We start from the raw sequence: 19,574 nt of genomic DNA, 5'->3' as shown, positions 1-19,574 counted from the left end.
TTTCTTTTAGGTGGAGACTGGAGGAGGAATATGCTTGTTTCTTTCAGTGTTAGGTTTTGCTAAAAGTGGTTTCTAGGTCTTGGGGGCCCTAGCGACCTTTGGGGGTTTCCCTGGGGGCTCAGATGATAAAGAATCTGCCTGCAATGTGGGATACCTGGGTTCTATCCCTGGATTGGGAAGATCCCCTGGAGGAGGGCATGACAACCCATTCCAGTATTTTTGCCTGGAGAATTCCCATGGATGGTGGAGCCTGGAGGGCTACAGTCCATGGGGTCACAAAGAGTCAGACATGACTGAGTAACTAATTCAGGGACCTTTGGAGGCCAGCTTCCAGCTCAGATGCTGGCCTGTTGGGTGCAGCTCTGATTTGAAGGTCAATGGGATGCTTCAGATCCCTGGCTAGGCCTCCATGCACATGGGTGCTATGACCTCCATGCAAAAGGGTGCCCTGTAGCTGACATGGCAAGACTTACCGAGGGAGCTGGTCTCCTCCTGGGGTGAGTTCCCCTGGATACAGAGAGCTTCCTTTAAGGCTCCTTGGAGACAGTTGCTCTTAATATAGTTGACAGTGGGTAAGTGCTGTATGGAGGCAGCATCTTATTTAATAAATTACCCAGTAACCCTTGGGCTCCTAGAGTGCCGGATTGCACCCAGAAAGAGCATCCGGTGGGGTTGAGAAGAAACAAGATGTGCCGCCCACAGACCAATTCCTCCTATTACAGATTCTGTGTTCTGTTACCTTTCTCTCCCCTTAAGTTTTTTACTGTTCCTGGGGTTTTAAGGGAAGAATGCTGCAGTGGTTTGCCATTCCCTTCTCCAGTGGACCACTTGGACGGCAAGGAGATCAAACCAGTCAATCCTAAAGGAAATCAATCCTGAATATTCATTGGAAGGACGGATACTTTGGCCGCCTGATAGGAACAGCACATTAGCAAAGACCCTGATACTGGGAAAGATTGAAGGCAGGAGGAAAAGGGGACGACAGAGGACGAGTTGGTTGGATGACATCACCGATTTAACAGACATGAGTTTGAGCAGGCTCCGGGAGATGGCGAAGGACAGGGAAGCCTGATGTGCTTCAGCCGGACACAACTGAGCGACTGAACAACAAGGCGTATTACGGGGCTCCGGCATTGCAGACAGATTCTTTACCATCTGAGCCACCAGGGAAGCCTGTATTATGAAGGCGTCCGTTTTTAAAAACAGAAACCTACCAAAAATGCCCCTGAGGGCGGCGATATTGCCCAGGAGCATAGAGAGGTGATTCCTCTGTCCCATCCAGGGCAGTCCTATGGCAGATGCATCCGGTCCCACGCCCTGCAGACAGTCCTGTATGGCTCTGCTCTCCGGACCCGGGGACATCCCCATGCAGCCCAGCTTCGCAGGCCCATTTTCTCCGCAGCTCCAGTACTCCCGGGTCTCCACGCAACAATGAAGCGTGGGCGGCCCCAGCGGCCTTATTTGCATATCTCCGCGGCTTGGCCAATGGGCTGCGTAGGGGCTTTGGAACGCAGTGTTGCCATCGGCGTGCGCGCGTGTGTGCGCGTGTGACAGCGGCTGTGGCCGTGGCCGTGGCCGTGGGAGGCCGGCCCGGCGGAGCCCAGCCGCGCGGGGACCGGCCCCGGCGCCCGCTCCTCCAGCGGATCGCGGCCGCGTGGCCCGGCCGAGTCCAGGGACCAGCACTCTCGGCCGCTGCGCCGTCGCGATGTCGGTGGCGGGGCTGAAAAAGCAGTTCCACAAAGCCAGCCAGGTAGGGACGCACGGAGGAGGGAGGGAGGAGGGCTAGGGGAGCAGCGGTCCCCTCGAGGCTCCGGGGCTTCTGAGGCTCCGGCGCCCTTAGGGGCCTCTTTTAGGGCTCGATTTCTTCCCGCCTAAGCGGGCTCGGGGGTGGAGAGAGGGGCCGCCGGCTCTCCTCCGCTTCTTGGCGCCTCCTTCTTGCCAGCCCCCGGCCCCCCTGCTCCATCCCCAGCCACTGAAATTCCGAGAGGTTCTCGGGAGGGGAGACCAGAGGTGGCGGGTCGCAGGGGCTCGGACGTGCAGAGACTGGGCGTCCCGAGGCCTGGAGGCTCTGCTCGGTGCCTCTATTCCCGGACCCGCGCCGGGAGGAGGACCACAGAGAGTGCAGGGCCTGCAGGGCCTCCCTCGAGTCCCCCACCTTTTGGTTGGGAGACCCCCCACCCCGGGGCACGTCCTGCCACCCCGGGGCAGGCGCGGGCGTCGGTGGATCCGGGGATGCTGTGTACTTGGCTCTCCCGGCCTGGAGATGGACCCCGCCTGCCTGACTGCCCGCAGCTCCGGGCTGGGCTGTCTACAGCCGTCCTTCCTCCCGCATAGTCTTCCCGGTGTCGGCCCGGGCCTGGGCACCAGGCTCCTGTTCTCTAAGAGCTGTCTGTTTTGTGGGAAGACTCTGAGACAGACACGTAAACATATAGTGTTGGACACACCTCCACGCACAGTGGATGGCAGATAATAAGATGGGGCATCAGGGAGAACTTCCCGGAGGAAGAGCCGCGTCATTTGAAAATTAAATATGAGAAGGAATTGTGGTGGAGGGTGTGGGTGGAAAGGATAGGAGTTCTGAACAGAGGAAACAGGAAGACAGGCAAGCTGGCATGTGATTGGTGTGTGTATGTGTGTCTGGATGTCTGTTGATAAGCAAATTTATATTCTAAGATTTCAGTCTCCCAGCCATGGCAGAACTCACATTGTAAAATCAACCCTACACCGGAACTGCTGGGTCTGTTGGACAAATTTCATTCAGAATTCACATTTCTGGTGAGGTCTTATCTTGCCTCTTTCACACAGGGGTCCCTGAAAAGCAGTTGGAATTAGAGGATTCTTTTCTGTCTGTCTCATGTTGAAAAGTGCTACCTGTTCTCTCACTCACATCCCTTCCATGAAGAAACTGGGTGGTGTGCAGTTTCCAGCTGGGGATGCTGGGAGGTTGGTGGTACTGTTGGGGTAATGAGGAATCCTGGATAAGGGGCCAATTAGGTGACCAGGGAGATGGTGGGGTCACTGCAGGTGGGCTTTGGGCACTTTGAAAAATCCATGAGATACTCAGATGACTCTGGCCTGGGGGCTAGTGGGTGAGATCCAGATTGGAGCTATGGACTTGGGGGGATTTCCAGCCTCAGTGCAGATTTAAAAATATAAGTGCAAATGGAAGTCAAAAAATGCACAGTGAGTTATACTCATAGACTGTAGGGAGCACCCACATTTAGGGACACTGTTTAGGCCGGGACTTGATAAGCAGTGACCACCCAATAAATATTTATTGGATAAGTGAAAGTGTGGGAGTGGAGAAGCACAAGAAGGGAAGAACTAGTAGAATGGAGGAGAGAGGAGTATCATGGAAACCTAAGAAGTGGGTGCATTTAAAGGTGGGAGCAGGGACTTCCCTGGTGGTATAAGGTTTATGACTCTGCACTTCCAGAGTAGGGGGTGTGGGTTTGATCCCTGGTAGGGGAACTAAGATCCCACATGCGATGCAGCCAGAAAGTAAAAATAAAATAAAATAAAAGGTGGGAGCAGTTAGTGAATCTGCCTTGAGCTCAGTACTGAAGGGTGGGCAGCCTGGAGGCTACTGCCTCTGTGTTCAGGGCAGTGTCAGCTTAATCACTAGCTAGCTAGGCTTGCTACAGGAGCTTTCTTAGCTCAGTTGCTCAGTCGTGTCTGCCTCTTTGCGACCCCATGGAGTGCAGCTTGCTAGGCTTCCCTGTCCTTCACCACCTCCCAGAGTTTGCTCAAATTCACATCCATTGAGTTGGTGATGCCATCCAACCATCTCATCCTCTGCAGGGTACTAACATTTTTTGAAAGATATTCTTTTATTGAGAATAGACTTCACAGGAGCAAACCTTAGAGATGAACAGGACACAGCCCTAAGAGGATTGAAATTGGTTTCTGACCACTAACCAGAGTGAATGGTTGAAATCCCAGGAAGTTACTGACATTGGTAAATAATATGCTAAAGATAAGGTCGTTTAGTTAAACTACTCATCAGTCCATTAAAAAAGGAAATGAGCAAAGGGTCTAATTTAGTCTTTTTGCATGAACCGAAATCTTTTTGTGACTTTATCTGAAAAGAAAGACATCACGGATTCTCTCTGGGCTTTGCAAATCACATTTTGTCAAAGTGCTTAATAGATATGGATATGTTTTTATCTGTTCTGAAAGTCTTTCTAAGAAATCTTGCAGTGGGACAGATTTGGTGGAGAAATTAGACCAGGCTTAATATAATAAGAGGGAGCACGATCATAAAAAGTGCCAGATGTTCTTCCCAGGCAACATTTTAACAGCAGGTTTTAATTCACATAGAACTTTCCCAGGGCTGGGGAAAGGGAGGCTGGGATGATGTCAATGGTTTAATAATTCCCAGGGATCCAGGCCTGGCTGTGCCACTGACCAGATCTGTGACCTGGGAAACATGATTTAACCCATCTGTATAGTGAATTAGACGATTTAGAAGCTGTATGCGTGCATGCTCAGTCATGTCTGACTCTCTGCAACCCCTTGGACTGTAGCCCCTCAGGCTCCTCTGTCCATGGGATTTCCCAGGCAAGAATACTGGAGTGGGTTGCCATTTCCTCCTCCAGGGGATCTTCCTGACCCTGGGATGGAACCCAGGTCTCCTGCATTGGCAGTCTGATTTTTTACCACTGAGCCACCGGGGAAACCCTTAGAAGCTATGTTCCTATTCTAAAATTTCTTGGGATGATCACACAACTCTGTAAATATGCTAAGAAAAACCATTGAATTATAGACTTTAAGTTGTGAATTGTATAGTATATAAATTATATCTCAAGAAAGTATATAACTAACTATATCTCTATCTTTATATCTAATGTATCTCAGTTCTGAAATTGTTAAGTAATTCGCTTAAAGTATTTCAGATAAAGATAAAGATTATAAAGTGTGTCTTTTATAAATTAGGGAACCAAGACCTTGACAAATTGAGATGATTTTTCTTAATGATAGAAAAGGTGAAATAACTTATAACTTCCTGGTTAAGAGCTCTGGCTTTCTTGATACCTTACCTATCTCTGCAGGAAAAAAAAAAGTCCCCTTACTTTACAGAGAATGAAGAACTCTAAATCCCAGGGATTATGTATCATTTTGGCAGCACATGGAGACTAAAAGGAAAGAGGAAGAAATCAACTAAAATGAGAAGAGTGCAAGTTGAGCTAATAACAAAATTTAATTAATCCTTTCCTTCAACATTTGGGATTATAACCCAAGTGTCCCAAGATCATAATTAAATACTTCTTTCTCTTGAAAAGGTTTTTTTAGTAGAGAGGTTTACTCTTCTACTGGTAGGGATGCAGTTTGAGTTATTAGAGATAAATAAAAATAGCTTGGGCTTCCCTGGTGGCTCAGATGGTAAAAAATCTGCCTGCAATGCAGGAGACCTGGGTTTGATTCCTGGGTGGGGAAGATTCCCTGAGAAGGGAATGGCAACCCACTCTAGTATTCTTGCCTGGAGAATTACATGGACAGAGGAGCCTTGTGGGCTACAGTCCATGGGGTTGCAAAGAGTCGGACTGAGTGACTAACACACATACACAAATAGCTTAGAAAGGTCATGTGGTTTCTTGTTAAGTGGTGTGCCTGACCAATAAAAATGTAACTCATAATAATTATATGTCGCTACTCATTGATTTGTATTAATTATGTTCACTTCATAGTAATTTTCTTGACAGCATTTTTTTTGGTTGCAGGATGCTTAGGCCACATCTGTGCTTACTGTGACATGGACACTGTTCTAATAGCTGTATTTGTTCCCTTTCTGCACTTCTAGGAGCCTGGTTCCCCATCCCATGAAAGCCTGATTTTATTCTTTCCTCTTGTTCTTCTTGCCCCAAACTAACCAACTAGTGAGGACACAAGAGGGGTGATGACCCTTCATGTTAAATTTCCTTGTTTTTACCCTTACGTAGCAGTGTTCTATCACGTGACCTAGAAACACAATAGGGTGTGGGGAGCTCCTAACAAAAGCTTTTTTTTGGTAATTTCCCCCTCTTTCCCTTTTGATGCCTGAATCAGAAAAATGATGAGTGGTCCTAAGGGGCCAAGACATTCTCTCTGTAATGACTAAGTGCACAGGCTGGCCATTTATGGGTAAATATAGAGAAGGATATTCTTTGTAAATTATGAGAATCTCTAGGGAGGCGGTGAATGTCTCTTGTTTCATTTTCTCATTAGAGAGAAAGATAAAAATGCACTTTGCAAAGTCCATAATGATGCTTTGTGTTTTATGTTGGTGCATCAGAAAATGTGTTAAGCTGCAACTTGCTTACTCCTTTCCACATAGACTGCTTGATAAATTAATCCTTGGATCTATGTGTTAACCATATATTTTTAACTTGGGATGCTAGAGTAGATGCTGAAACTAAATTGGTTTTAATTTTTTAATCTCTGAAGAACGCAGTATAATTCAAGCATTTCTTACCACTGATGCCTTTTCTCTAAAGTAAATGTAATTTAGGCTATCTCTTAGAATTTCATTAAAAATGCATTTAAAAGCAGAAATTTTTTGTGTGTGTGTATGGATATACTATTTGTTTCAGATTAATTTTTCAACTTTATTAAAAAAATGACTATAAATTCTATTTCCCCAAATTAAGTGGGGGGTGTGTGTGTGTGTATGTTATGTATTTAGAGGTTGCTATTGTTGTCATACTTTACCCAGAAAGTGAAACTGCCAATAAACAGAACCAATACACGACTTTATTTAACTAAATAATAGGTGAATGTATTCTGGAGATTCTACATCAGCCAAGTGAGAATACCTAGATTTTGGTCTCCTGTGTTGCAGGCAGATTCTTTACCAACTGAGCTATAAGGGAAGCCCTTACTTTTCGCTAGAAACCTGGGAAAGTGTTAAATTGGGGAAAAGAATCTGGAGGAATCCAGTTGGTATTGGGAAGACATTGCTGCAATTCTGTTTGAGTTCTTCTGTGAGATGCCTTTATTATGAGCTCTTCCCTTGCAATTCCCAGGCTCATCCCCACTTGTTATCACCACAGCACCAGCCGCAGTGACCTTCCTGAGCCCAGTGTCCTCCCTTCTGACTTTGTCACTCATCGGGTGGTAGTGTCTTTCTGCCCGGCATTTGGCTAAGTCTTTCTCAAGTACTGACATCACCAGGTGCTTTGCCAGATCAAATCATCCATCAGTGGTAGAAGCTGCTGCTGTTTCAGGCCGGAGAGTGTGGGTACTCCCTACTGATGCACCTGATATCTGAGTCGTACGTCCTCATCTCAATCTGTGTTCCTCCTTGCTCTTGGGCAGAGACTGCCTTGTCTGGGTGTTGTGACCTCCAAGTTGCTGAGTCTGAGGGTCACTTCCCCAGCTGACGCTCCGCAGCTTTTGACCCAGCGTACCGTGCTCTGCTTACAAGCCCTACTACGCTTCTGTGGTTTTCCTCTGGCTTCAATGGCTGTTGCTTCAAATCTCCTTTAATGGCTCCTTCTTGTCCCCCTTGAGCCCTAAATCCTGGAGTGCCCCAGGGCTCTGGCTTGGAATAGCTCCTCTTTTTCTCAACCTTGAACTCTGCCAAGGTGTTTTATCCAGCCTCACGGATTTATAAACGATCTAACCATTGATTACTCTCTAAATTATGTTTCTGGCCTAGATACTCCTCCTGATCACAGACCAATAACAGACTTCTAAGTCTAACTGCCTATAGCATCTCACTTGTTGGATGTTTAAAAGGCTGTCAGACTTAAGATGTTCAAACCTGAACTCTTAATTTTCTCTACCCCAACCTGTTTTTCTGTTGGTGGTTCCTATTTAAGTCAGTTGTACCAACATGTGTTCAGCTGCTCAAGCAAAATAAGACAAAACCAAGATTCATCTTTGATTGCTTTCTTCCTCTCATCCCTAATTCATCAGAAAGTGGTAATAACTCTTGGTTTTATTTTCAAAATACATCCTTCTTCCATTTATCTCTTTCTGGCTCTGCTTCTACTATCCTTCTCTGACTGTCACCTCTTGCCCACATGGTTGCTGGAGCCTCCTCACCGATTTCTAGAACTTTGGAACCTAGCAGCTTCCTACCAGGTACAGTCCATTGACCCACAGTGACCTGAATGCTCTTCTGAAAATGTAGCTCAGACCGTGTCATTCTGTGAATGTAATGGAGACTGCTTACAAGTCTTCAGTGCTTCAGTGACATCCAGCTGTGTTTAGTATAAACCCCAAGCTTCCTCCTCTGGCCTGTGAAGCCTCACATAACCTGGCCTCTCCCTTCCTTCTCCTGCTGCCATTGAGCCACACTGGCCTCTTTGCTCCTTTAATGTGCTAAGGTCTTCTTTCCTTTGGGCCTTTGCCAGAGCTGTTCCCTCAGCCTAGCATGCCTTTCCGATAGATCTTTGCAAAGTGTTTCCTTATTGTTGTTTAGATCATAGCACAGATTAAAGGCCACTTTGTCAGAAACGTCTTCCTGACCATGCAATTCAAATAGCACATGCCCTCTCTATCACGCTGCGTAACTTTTAAAAAATATTTTTTAAATGATTTATTTATTTATTTTTGGCTGTGCTGGGTCTTTGTTGCTGTGCATGGGCTTTTCTCTAGTTGAGGCGAGCCGGGGCTACTCTCTAGCTGCGATGTATGAGCTTCTCACTGAAGTGGCTTCTCTTGTGGATCACGGGCTCTAGGGTGCTCAGACTTCAGTAGTCGCAGCTCCCAGGCTCTGGAGCACTGACTCAATAGTTGTGGCACAGGGGCTCAGTTGCTCGGAGGCATGTGGGATCCTCCTAGATTAGGGATAGAATCCATGTCTCCTGCGTTGGTAGGCGGATTCTTTACCACTGAGCCACCGGGGAAGCCCACGTTGCTTAACTTAAAACAAAACTGTATCATAAATATTTTGATATTTTGATGACTATATTCAGTACAGATGCTTTCCTTTCTAATCCCATGTATTTTTATTTTAAAAATATATTTAAACTTGGGGGATAATTGCTTTACAATGTTACGTTGGTTTCTGTATGATGTGAATCAGCTAATGGTTTGTCATGGATTTTTTTGTTTCTATATGAAATATTGGCCTTTATTTTTTGCACTGTGTCTAATTTCAGTATCAGGTAATACTGCTTTAATAAAATGAATTGGGAAGTGCTCACTCTTCTGTTTTCTGGAAGAAATTACATAAAACTTATGTTAATTCTTTTTTAGACATTTAGTAGAATTTTCCAGTAAAACCATCTGGGCTTGGAGATGTCTCATTTGAGAACTTCATTAGTTTGTGATTTTTTAAGGAATCAATCCATTTCATTTAGGGTTATCAGATTTATGTGTGGAGAATTATACGTAGTATTCTTCTCTTAATCATTATCAGTTCCCTTATTCTATGTGTATAGAGTTGATTTTTGCTACTGGTAATTCCATACCTTCAGCCTTTTTCTCTATCAGTCTTACTAGAGGTTTGTCAGTTATATTGATCTTTTCAGAGAACCAGGTTGTTATTTCATTTTTTCCGTTGTTTTGCTTTTTCAATTTCATTGATTTCTGCTCTTGTTTTATTATTTCCTTCCTTTTACTTGCTTGGATTTATTTTGTTCTTTTTATAGATTCTTAAGGGAAGCAGATTATTGATTGGAGACCTTTTTTCTAACGTATGCAGTGAGTGCTATGTATTTTCCTCTCAGCACTGGTTTAGTTGCATTTCACTCTTTTTGATGTATTTTATTCATTTGATGTATGAACGTATATATATGTATACGTGTGTGTGTTGCATCTTCTTGTTGGATTGATCCTTTTATCATTCTGTTATGCCCTTACTTATCTCCTTTTACAGTCTCTGCTTTAAATCTATTTTGAAGTCCCTTTTCTTTTTTGTGTGTTTGTGTTCATTATAGATTTTGTTATCCTGAGGTTTATATATGTGATGTGAAAATCACTCAGTTGTGTCTGACTCTTTGCAACTCCATGGATTATACAGTCCATGGAATGTAGTCCATGGAATTCTCCAGGCAAGAATACTGGAGTGGGTAGCTGTTCCCTTCTCCAGGGGATCTTCCCAACCCAGGATCGAACCCAGGTCTCCCACATTGCAGGCGGATTCTTTACCAGCTGAAATTTATATATAACAGCGTATATATACATGATTAAGTTGATAACCTCTTAAGCTTGCATGCATTTTAACAATCTTGCATTTCTACTCCCCCTCACTTCGCATTTAATAATTTTGACTTGTATTTATATCTTTTTAACATTTACCTACTTTTTGTGGATATTTTGTCATTGTTCAGTTGTTCAGTCATGTCCAACTCTCTGCAACCCCATGGACTACAGCACACCAGGTTCCCCTGTCCTTCACTATCTCCTGGAGTTTGCTCAAACTCATGTCCATTGAGTTGGCTCTTTGCATCAGGTGGCCAAAGTCCTTCCAATGAATATTCAGGGTTGATTTCCTTTAGGATTGACTGGTTTGATCTCCTTGCAGTCCAAAGGACTCTCTCAAGAGTCTTCTCTAGCACCACAGTTCAAAAGTATCAATTCTTCAGTGCTCAGCCTTCTTTATGGTCCAACTCTCACATATGTACATGACTACTAGAAAAATCATAGCTTTGACTATATGGACCTTAGTTGGCAATATGAAATCTTTGCTTTCTAATATGCAGAGTACATCATGAGAAACGCTGGGCTGGAAGAAGCACAAGTTGGAATCAAGATTGCCGGGAGAAATATCAATAACCTCAGATATGCAGATGACACCACCCTTAGGGTAGAAAGTGAAGAAGAACTAAAAAGCCTCTTGATGAAGGTGGAAGAGGAGAGTGAAAAAGTTGGCTTAAAGCTCAACATTCAGAAAACGAAGATCATGGCATCCAGTCCCATCACTTCATGGGAAATAGATGGGGAAACAGTGGAAACAGTGTCAGACTTTATTTTTTTGGGCTCCAGAATCACTGCAAATGGTGACTCCAGCCATGAAATTAAAAGATGCTTACTTATTGGAAGAAAAGTTATGACCAACCTAGATAGCATATTCAAAAGCAGAGACATTACTTTGCCAACAAAGGTCCATCTAGTCAAGGCTATGGTTTTTCCAGTGGTCATGTATGGATGTGAGAGTTGGACAATGAAGAAACCTGAGCACCAAAGAATTGATGCTTTTGAACTGTGGTGTTGGAGAAGACTCCTGAGAGTCCCCTGGACTGCAAGGAGATCCTGGGTGTTCTTTGGAAGGAATGATGCTAAAGCTGAAACTCCAGTACTTTGGCCACCTCATGCGAAGAGTTGACTCATTGGAAAAGACTCTGATGCTGGGAGGGATTGGGGGCAGGAGGAGAAGGGGATGACAGAGGATGAGATGGCTGGATGGCATCACCGACTCTATGGACGTGAGTTTGAGTGAACTCCGGGAGTTGGTGATGGACAGGGAGGCCTGGCGTGCTGCGATTCATAGGGTTGCAAAGAGTCGGACATGACTGAGCGACTGAACTGAACTGAACTGAGGTTCATCATAGCTTTTCTTCCAAGGAGCAACTATCTTTTAATTTCATGTCAGAAGTCACCATTTGTAGTGATTTTGGGGCCTAAGAAAACAAAGTCTGTCACTGTTTCCATTACTCCTAGGGTAGAATCTCTGCAATTGTAAGTATCCTCCCATTTGTGGATGTCTAGCTGGGGATATGATCTTGACTACACCATGTCTCTGCCCCTTCTACTTCTCCCACCGTGGTTCCTTCTTTACATCTTTTCTTGTGGAAAACTTTTTGCTAGTCTTTGGGTCATTCTTATCCACGGTTGCTCTGTAAATAGTTATAATTTTGGTGTACCCACGGTAGGTGGGCTCAGGGTCATCCTACTCCACCATCTTGGCCACACCCTCATGATGGCAGAATTTTTTAAATAGAACCTCAGGCCTTTCAGTATTATTTTATGAGACTCTAGATCTTATTTAAATTGTCTGTTTTTATTTGCTTTCTTTTCTGCTGCTCTGGCAGGGGAAGGTGGTGGCATTGCTTTTTTACTTCCAAGTGGGGGTTAGTGTCCAGGCTTCTCACTTAGACTATTGGCATTTGGGGTTTGTGCCTCCTTACTGCTGTGTGGGAGTGGCCTTTCTGGTACCTCACTAAGCTTCTGCTGATACCCCTCTGGCTGAGATGGAAACAGCCTTGTTGCTGTTTCCCACGTGGCCTGAAGTCACACCCATGAGAGGGGTGGCCTCATTACTGCTGGGTGGTAGTAGAAGTCCTGATTTCCTACAAGGCCTTCTCTGGCCTCCTCACCCAGAAGAAGGGTGAGTGGGCTCCTTAGTACTGCTGTGGAAGTGGAGGTCCAGGCTCCCCGACATGGTCTCAACTGACACTGAAGGGGTGGGAGGAGCCGGGTGGAACTTGTTATCGCCTGGCAGGGACTCCCTACTTGGCTTTCTCTGGCACCACCCAGGAAAAGAGAGAATTGGGGGGTGCTGGGTCATCTTGTAACAATGTGGCAAAGATGCAAGTTCCTGCATTCCACTCATGCTTTACAGTGCCAGTGGGGATGGGGTCACAGTTCTTTCTATGGTGTTTGGAGTTAAGCTGGAGTGGAGTGTGTGCATGCTCAGTTGCTCAGTCATGTCCAACTCTTTGCGCCCCTTTGGACTGTAGCCTTCCAGGCTCCTCTGTCCATGGGATTTCCCGGGCAAGAATACTGGAGTGGGTTTTTATTTCTTTCTCCAGAGCATCTTCCCAACCCAGGGATCAAATCCGTGTCTCCTGTATTGCAAGAGGATTCTCTAACTGCTGAGCCACTGGGGATGTGGGTATTATCTAGTAATTTCTAATAGTTTAGATATTGTTTAATAATTTCTGTGTTGCTAGACTGCCCCTTGCCTGGTCCCTTGACTAGAGACAGGAGGCCTTTATTGAGTTTATTTGTCTGTTTTCCTGTGTCTGTCTGTATTTCTAGACTGCCGCTTCTTCAGCTCCAAGTCTTGGATTATGAAGGAAAAAGAAAACGGAAGCTCACTACTGTGTCATCTCTCGGGCCCTGGGGTGCCTACTCAGTGTATCTCCTTTTCTCCACCTGCTTGGGCCTTCCTGGGTTTGTGTTATATATAATGCCAAGCATTTTGGTTGTAATTAGTGAGAGGAATAGAGGAAGTGTATCTATTCCATCTTCCCTGAAGCAGAAGTCCTTTGAGTTACCCAAATCAAATCCCTTCTTAGAGGGTCTGACTGTCTGTTGTTTCTTGCCCAGTTTGTCCCTTGTGGAATCCTGTCTTTTGAACACTACTGGAACCATCCGCTAATATTGGATGAACGTTCAGCAGGTTTTGAGGATTGGAACCTGGATAACCTGCTTCTGTTGAACTCCAACCTATTGTTGGCCTGGATGCTCTTGATCTTGGGGGGAGGGGGAGAAATTTTCAAAATCCAGATTTTTAAAAAAGGAAATTTCCTACTTTTGAAATATTGGCAATTCATTTAAATTTTAAAAGAGCTGTGCGGGGCCAGAAGAAGCGTGTGTGATGAATTAACGTGGTGCACCACCAAACAGTCAACTGGCACACATGGTTTATCTGCAGGTTAACTTCTCCTCAAGCTTGAATAGTAGAAGGATAATTCCCGGTCACTTGTGGTGTGGCCAGGAACTTGCTTAGGAGATGAATATGGTCTCTGTAGAGACAGCTCTTGGCTTTTTGTCCTGGACGTTTCCTGGAAACCTTGTTGGAAGGCAGATTGGATGGAACCAAGCTGACTGTTTGCCCATGTGCTATTGTGTTAGACTCTTTGATGGAACTTGGCTGGCTTGATGTGGGAACTGTGGAATGATCAGGCGTGAGGGCAGAGAGCTGTCGAGTCCTGATACGAATTCGTCAGTGCTGAGCAGACAGAGCAGCAGAAGGCAGGCTATGAAGTGAGTGGGCAGCCTCATATGACTGTGAGAACTCTGGCAAGAAACAAGGGGGAGCAAGCGCTTTGCTTTTAGTGACCTACCTGGGACTAATCTGTGAAGAGGATGTAAGAATAGATGGTTTCTAGAATACTCTAAGGCAGATAGGACCCCTTCCCTGATGTTCTCATTGAAACTTGGCATCTCATAAGTCAAAGTTATGTATCTTAAGATTTTGATTAACTTTATGTATTGGGTTAGCCAAAAAATTCATTTGAGTTTTTCTGTATGATGTCCCTGAACAAAGTTTTTGGCCAACCTAATAACTTGTTAAATTTGTTTAACAAAATTAACCAATATCCTTGAATTTTATTTATCTTGGATCCCTGCTATTCAAATTGACATCTTAGATCAAGCACTTTTTCCAAGAAAAGACAAGAGTTTTTGTCTAAACCTTGTGGTCATATCTAGGGCTGAGTTCTCAGTATGATTGAATGATATTCAGGACTAGGTGCAATGTTGGCAGTTAGCATGTAATGTAGAAACTTCAGAGTGAAACAACTTATACAGTGCCCTAATTTGGCCATAAATAGCAAAGACTTGGGGCTTCCCTGGTGGCTCAGCAGTAAAGAATCTGCTTGCAATGCAGAAGACCCGGGTTCGATCCCTGGGTTGGGAAGATCCCCTGGAAAAGGAAATGACAACCCACTCCAGTATCCTTGCCTAGAGAATCCCATGGACAGAGGAGCCTGGTGGGCTATAGTCCATGGGGTCGCACAGAGTCAAACCCGACTAAAGAGACTGAGCAGCAACAGCAGTGAAGACTTAGACACTTGAAAGCTCAAGGCCAGCAATTCACTTTTATTTCTTTTGATTTTCAGCAGTGGATTTCTTTCCTGGGAAACAGTGGATGGAGGCTCAGATTTATTTTGAAGGAGTAGCAGTGGGTATGGTGCTTCCCTGGTGGCACAGATGGTAAACAATCTGCCTGCAGTGCAGGAGTTGCAGGAGGCACAGGAGACGCAGGTTCGATCCCTGGGTGGGGAAGATCTCCCGGAGGAGGATATAGCAATCCACTCCAGTATTCTTTTTTTATATATGTATATATATATATATTTGAAAAGTGTCCTGAGAAGGCAATGGCAACCCACTCCTGTACTCTTGCCTGGAAAATCCCATGGACGGAGGAGCCTGGTAGGCTGCAGTCCATGGGGTCACGAATAGTTGGACACGACTGAAGCGACTTAGCAGCAGTAGCAGTTGATAAGTGTCTTTATTTTTATTTATTTATTTCTAATGGAAGGATAATTGCTTTACACTATTGCATTGGTTTCTACCATACATCAACATGAATCAGCCATAGGTATACATATAGCCTCCACTTTTTTTTTTAAGTAATTAATTTATTTTCAGTATTCTTGCCTGAAAAATTCCATGGACAGAGGAGCCTGGTGGACTGCAATCCAGGGGTTCGCAAAGAGGCAGACATGAGTGAGCATACACACACAGGATGCACATATGTGGCAAAATTCTGATGTGGAAGCCAGCATGGATCCTCCAAACCGAACTGCCTGTCACTGCGTTTTGGGTGTAATGATTTGTGTATCGATAAATTTTGGCTTCAGTCTGTCACTCTCAGTTCCTCCCTTAATTTCAGCCTGGCATCTATGGTTCTTTTCAAATCTATTTGCAAGTGATGTGCAAAGTCCTTGAATACGGTTGAACCTCCAGAGAGGACAGTCTTCTTGTAGAGAAGACGTCTGACATCAGTAGGACAATTGTCAATGCCTTCATCTACAACTTCTGAGATAAGTTGAGTAAAGCCTGAATTAGCACACTCTAGATGAAAAGAAAATTTAGGCCCTAAGACTCCCTCAGTAACCAACACCTGGACTTCTCTAGTGGTCAAGTGGTTAAGAATCTGCCTACCAATGCAGGGGACATGGGTTTGATCCCTGGTCCTGGAAGATTCCATAAGCTGTGAGGCAGCTAAGCCTGAGTGCCACAATTACTGAAGCCCATTCGCCTGGAGCCCATGCTCCACAACAAGGGAAGCCACCATAATGAGAAGCCTGCACACCACAGCTAGAGTGTAGCCCCTGCTCTCTGCAACTAGAGAAAAGAACCTGTTCAGCAATGAAGACCCAGTGTAGCCAATAAATAAATAAAATACAAATTAAAAAATTGCTGTGTAATGAGATATCCAAAAGGTTAAACAAAACAAAAGCAACACCAATGGAAAATTCTTTCTTTGAGATAGCATTGATTCTAGTATACTGTTTAATTCACTTTGATCCATCTGTTCATACTTATTAAGTTCTTTTACTAAATCTGGGCAGGCGTAGCTATAGTGTTCTTTGAAGTTTCCCAGGATTGCTCTGAGGGATTCCTCTGTCTCCATCTCCCAGCAATTGCTGAATAACATATGTTCTATTTCATCTTGTGTTTGGAATGTGTGCTTAATATAGCTGACAATCACATGCCCTTCAGTCACAGGGATGACCTGAGTGATACTGATTCCACTGTCTGGTATTGTACCAATAGACAGACCGTTCTCCTGCTTGTCTTGAGGTCTAGTATGCAGATTAGGCGAGAATGGCCTGCCCAGAAATGTACAAGCCTAGAACATTATTTCAGCAGTGTATTCCCTGTTGTCTGGAGTATTCAGTGGAGATTCAATCCAAAAAAAATGGTCTTCAGGTTCTGCTCTTAAAGATCATTTGATCCATAAAGCTTTCCATCAAGTACCAGTCTTTAACTATGCCATGGCAGATTGGCCATTTTTTAAATATTTATTTTTATGTATTTATTTACTTGGCCATACCAGGTCTTAGTTGCGGCACTTGAGATCTTTAGTTGTGGCCTGTGGGATTTTTTTTAGTTGCAGCATGTGGGGTCTAGTTCCCTGACCAGGGATCGAACTTGGGCCCCCTGTGTTGGGAGCACAGAGTCTTAGCTACCGTACCACCAGGGAAGTCCTGATTGGCCACCTTTTTTTTTTTTTTTTACATATGAAGGTTTTCCTGTTGCTTCATCAGCAACAAAGAAGTCTGGGCCACAAACATTTCATCTGCCGCCTTTGAGCTTGCTCATCCATTTTTACTGACTTCTTAATAGCAATGCCTTGTCCACAATCTTCCTTGTCACCTGCTGCTGCCACTGCCACTGTCTGTTTGGTGCTGGTCGGGCCTAGGGCTGGGCAGGGGAAGATAGAAGCTATCTGACCATCCACAGCTGGCCACTATCTTTGTCATGGAGTAAGGGTTAGAGACAGGAAGCAGAAGTGGAGGCAGGCTTGGTCAGTGGCTACCTCTTATACAACCAGGCAGGCAGGCTCTCATGGAAGTCTTTAGAAATGCCTATTGAGACTGAATGACTGTTGATGCTTGCATTCTTTTCTCATGAATTCAGGCTCACAACTTTTGTAGAAAATGGAGACTCCCAAGTGGTACAGTGGTAAAGGATCCACCTGCCAATGCAGGAGATGCAAGTTAGACCCCTGAGTCTGCAAGATCCTCGGAGGAGGAAATAGCAACCCACTCCAGTATTCTTGCCTGAGAAATCCCATGGACAGAGGAGCCTGGCGGGCTACAGTCCATGGGGTCACAAAGAGTCAAACACGACTGAACAACTTCACTTTGACTTTTCACTTTCATGCACTGGAGAAGGAAATGGCAACCCACTCTAGTGTTCTTGCCTGGAGAATCCCAGGGACTGAACACAGGCTCCCAGTAGGTGAATAACTGGGATGTTGCACCAAATTAAAATATTCTGTTTTTGTATTTTATGTTCGTCTCTGATCTACCTTATTTTGAGCTTTGACTTCCATAAATTAGGAGTCTGAACTTCTTCTCATCCAGGAAATGTTGTCTTCATATCCAGGAAGAATGTTTTGCAGTCAATCAACTCATCATTGCATGAGTATAATAATAATGCTAATTAGCTTTTTTTTTTAGTAGAGGTGCTGAGTACTGTGCAAAGTATTTTTAGAGGCAGCATCTCATTTCATCTCCTTGATAACCTCTATCAAGAAGGTACTAGCCTATAATGGAAAATAATCTAAAAAAGAATGTGTATATATATATATATATATATATATATATATACACACACACACTCATACACATATATCTGAATACCTTTGCTGTACACCTGAAGCTAACACATGGTAAATGAACTATATTTCAATTAAAAAATGATTATTGAAAAAAAGAAAGTACTCATCATATTCCTCCTTTTACAAGGGAGGGAATTAGGCTTGGCAAGGTTAAGTGAAACTTGCTCAAGGTCACACAGCTGGCAAGTGGTCTTGTAAGGACTCAAGGACAGGCCTCTGTGATTCCAAGACAAATGCAGTCTAGTATTTGCCACCATTGCATGAGATAAACCTGTTCCTGCCCTCCACTCTCTTCCTCAGGATTTTCAATCTTTGCATAAATTCAGGGTGTCTTTATCGTTCATTTGAACCATGTGTCACTTGTTTAGCCTCTATTGAATAGAAATTCTCAGTCAGAAGTTGGTAAATTGGCCCATGAGTCAAAGACAGCCCATCGTCTATTTTTTTGTATAACCTGTGAGCTAAGAATGATTTTCACATTTTTAATGACACGTGATAATGACATATGATTAAAATTTCAGTGTCTGTAAATAAAGTTTTATTGACATACACACCCCAGCTCATTTCCATGCTCATACGTCTATGGCACAAGGCAGAATCAAATAGTAGTGACAGGGACAACACAGAGCGCAAAGCCTGAAATATTACTCTCTGGTCCTTCACAGAAAATGTTTGCCAACCTCTATTCTGAGCTGTACGTCTAGGGAATTTACATATGCTGGTGTGAGCATTCCTGAAGCCCTGGACAGAATGCTGAAAACGTTTTGTCTGCATCTGCAATTGGCTTGTGTGTTTTTGGAGGCTTTCCAGTCACTTAACAAGTCTGATTCATTCTGGTGACCTGGGTAGAGTCCTGGGCTGGAATACATTCTTACTTTGTAATTCAGGAGATCAAGTACCCCAAGGTCACCGGCTGTCACACACCTATGGACTCCTCTATCCAGAGTTTACACTGCTGACAAGGAATGACCTAGATGTTTTTACTAGGATGGGGTACAGGTTGTTAGGTGTTTTGCCATGCGTCTCACTGTGATTCCTCACCAGGGGAACAGTACCGATTCCCCTCACTGGGTTCCCTCCTCTCCATGATTGCTCCCTTCTTGTTTTAATTATTCCAACTTCATTTTGCCTTCTTCTTTGCTTCATTTTGAAAGAGTCCCAACTGCTTTTCTTGCCAGTTCTCTACTTACTTTTCCCAGGGCTCAAAAATGATCCTTGAGGATGATGTCATGTCCATGTTTATCTTTCCTCTCTAGCATGACATTGATTAAATAAGTATATTTTAATTGGTGAGCCGCCTTCTCAGGGTGTTGATCATTGTAAGGACCATGGCCAGTTTCAGCCTCAGTTAACCTGAGTCGATTTGTACAATAGCCATGGAATGTTTTGGCTTCTACTGCAGCAGGAGTGGCTCATATAAGTTGTATAGGCTTTTCAGAAACTGCATAATTTCATGCAGAAATTATGCGAACCAGATGGTACCCTTTTGAGTTGCCAGACACGCATATTTTAAAGAAATATGGTGTATCTATTCTCCTTGGTACGTTTAGGTGGAGGTTCTTTGGGAATGGAAATCAGCTGAAATTGCCATAATTGAAAAATTCTTGGAAGCTTGTCATCA

At 44.2% G+C, this 19,574-nt stretch overlaps 1 pseudogene; it reads right to left on the bottom strand.

Annotated features, from left to right (window-relative positions):
* Window positions 1–1,849: 1,849 nt before the first annotated feature.
* On the bottom strand, window positions 1,850–19,040 carry LOC104981746 (annotated as a pseudogene).
* Window positions 19,041–19,574: the final 534 nt, after the last annotated feature.

The sequence above is a fragment of the Bison bison genome, unplaced genomic scaffold (genome assembly GCF_000754665.1).
Source record: "Bison bison bison isolate TAMUID 2011002044 unplaced genomic scaffold, Bison_UMD1.0 scf7180017859304, whole genome shotgun sequence".
NCBI lineage: Eukaryota > Metazoa > Chordata > Mammalia > Artiodactyla > Bovidae > Bison > Bison bison.
Note: the sequence above shows the minus strand (reverse complement) of the source record. Positions and strands in the feature narration are given on the sequence as shown.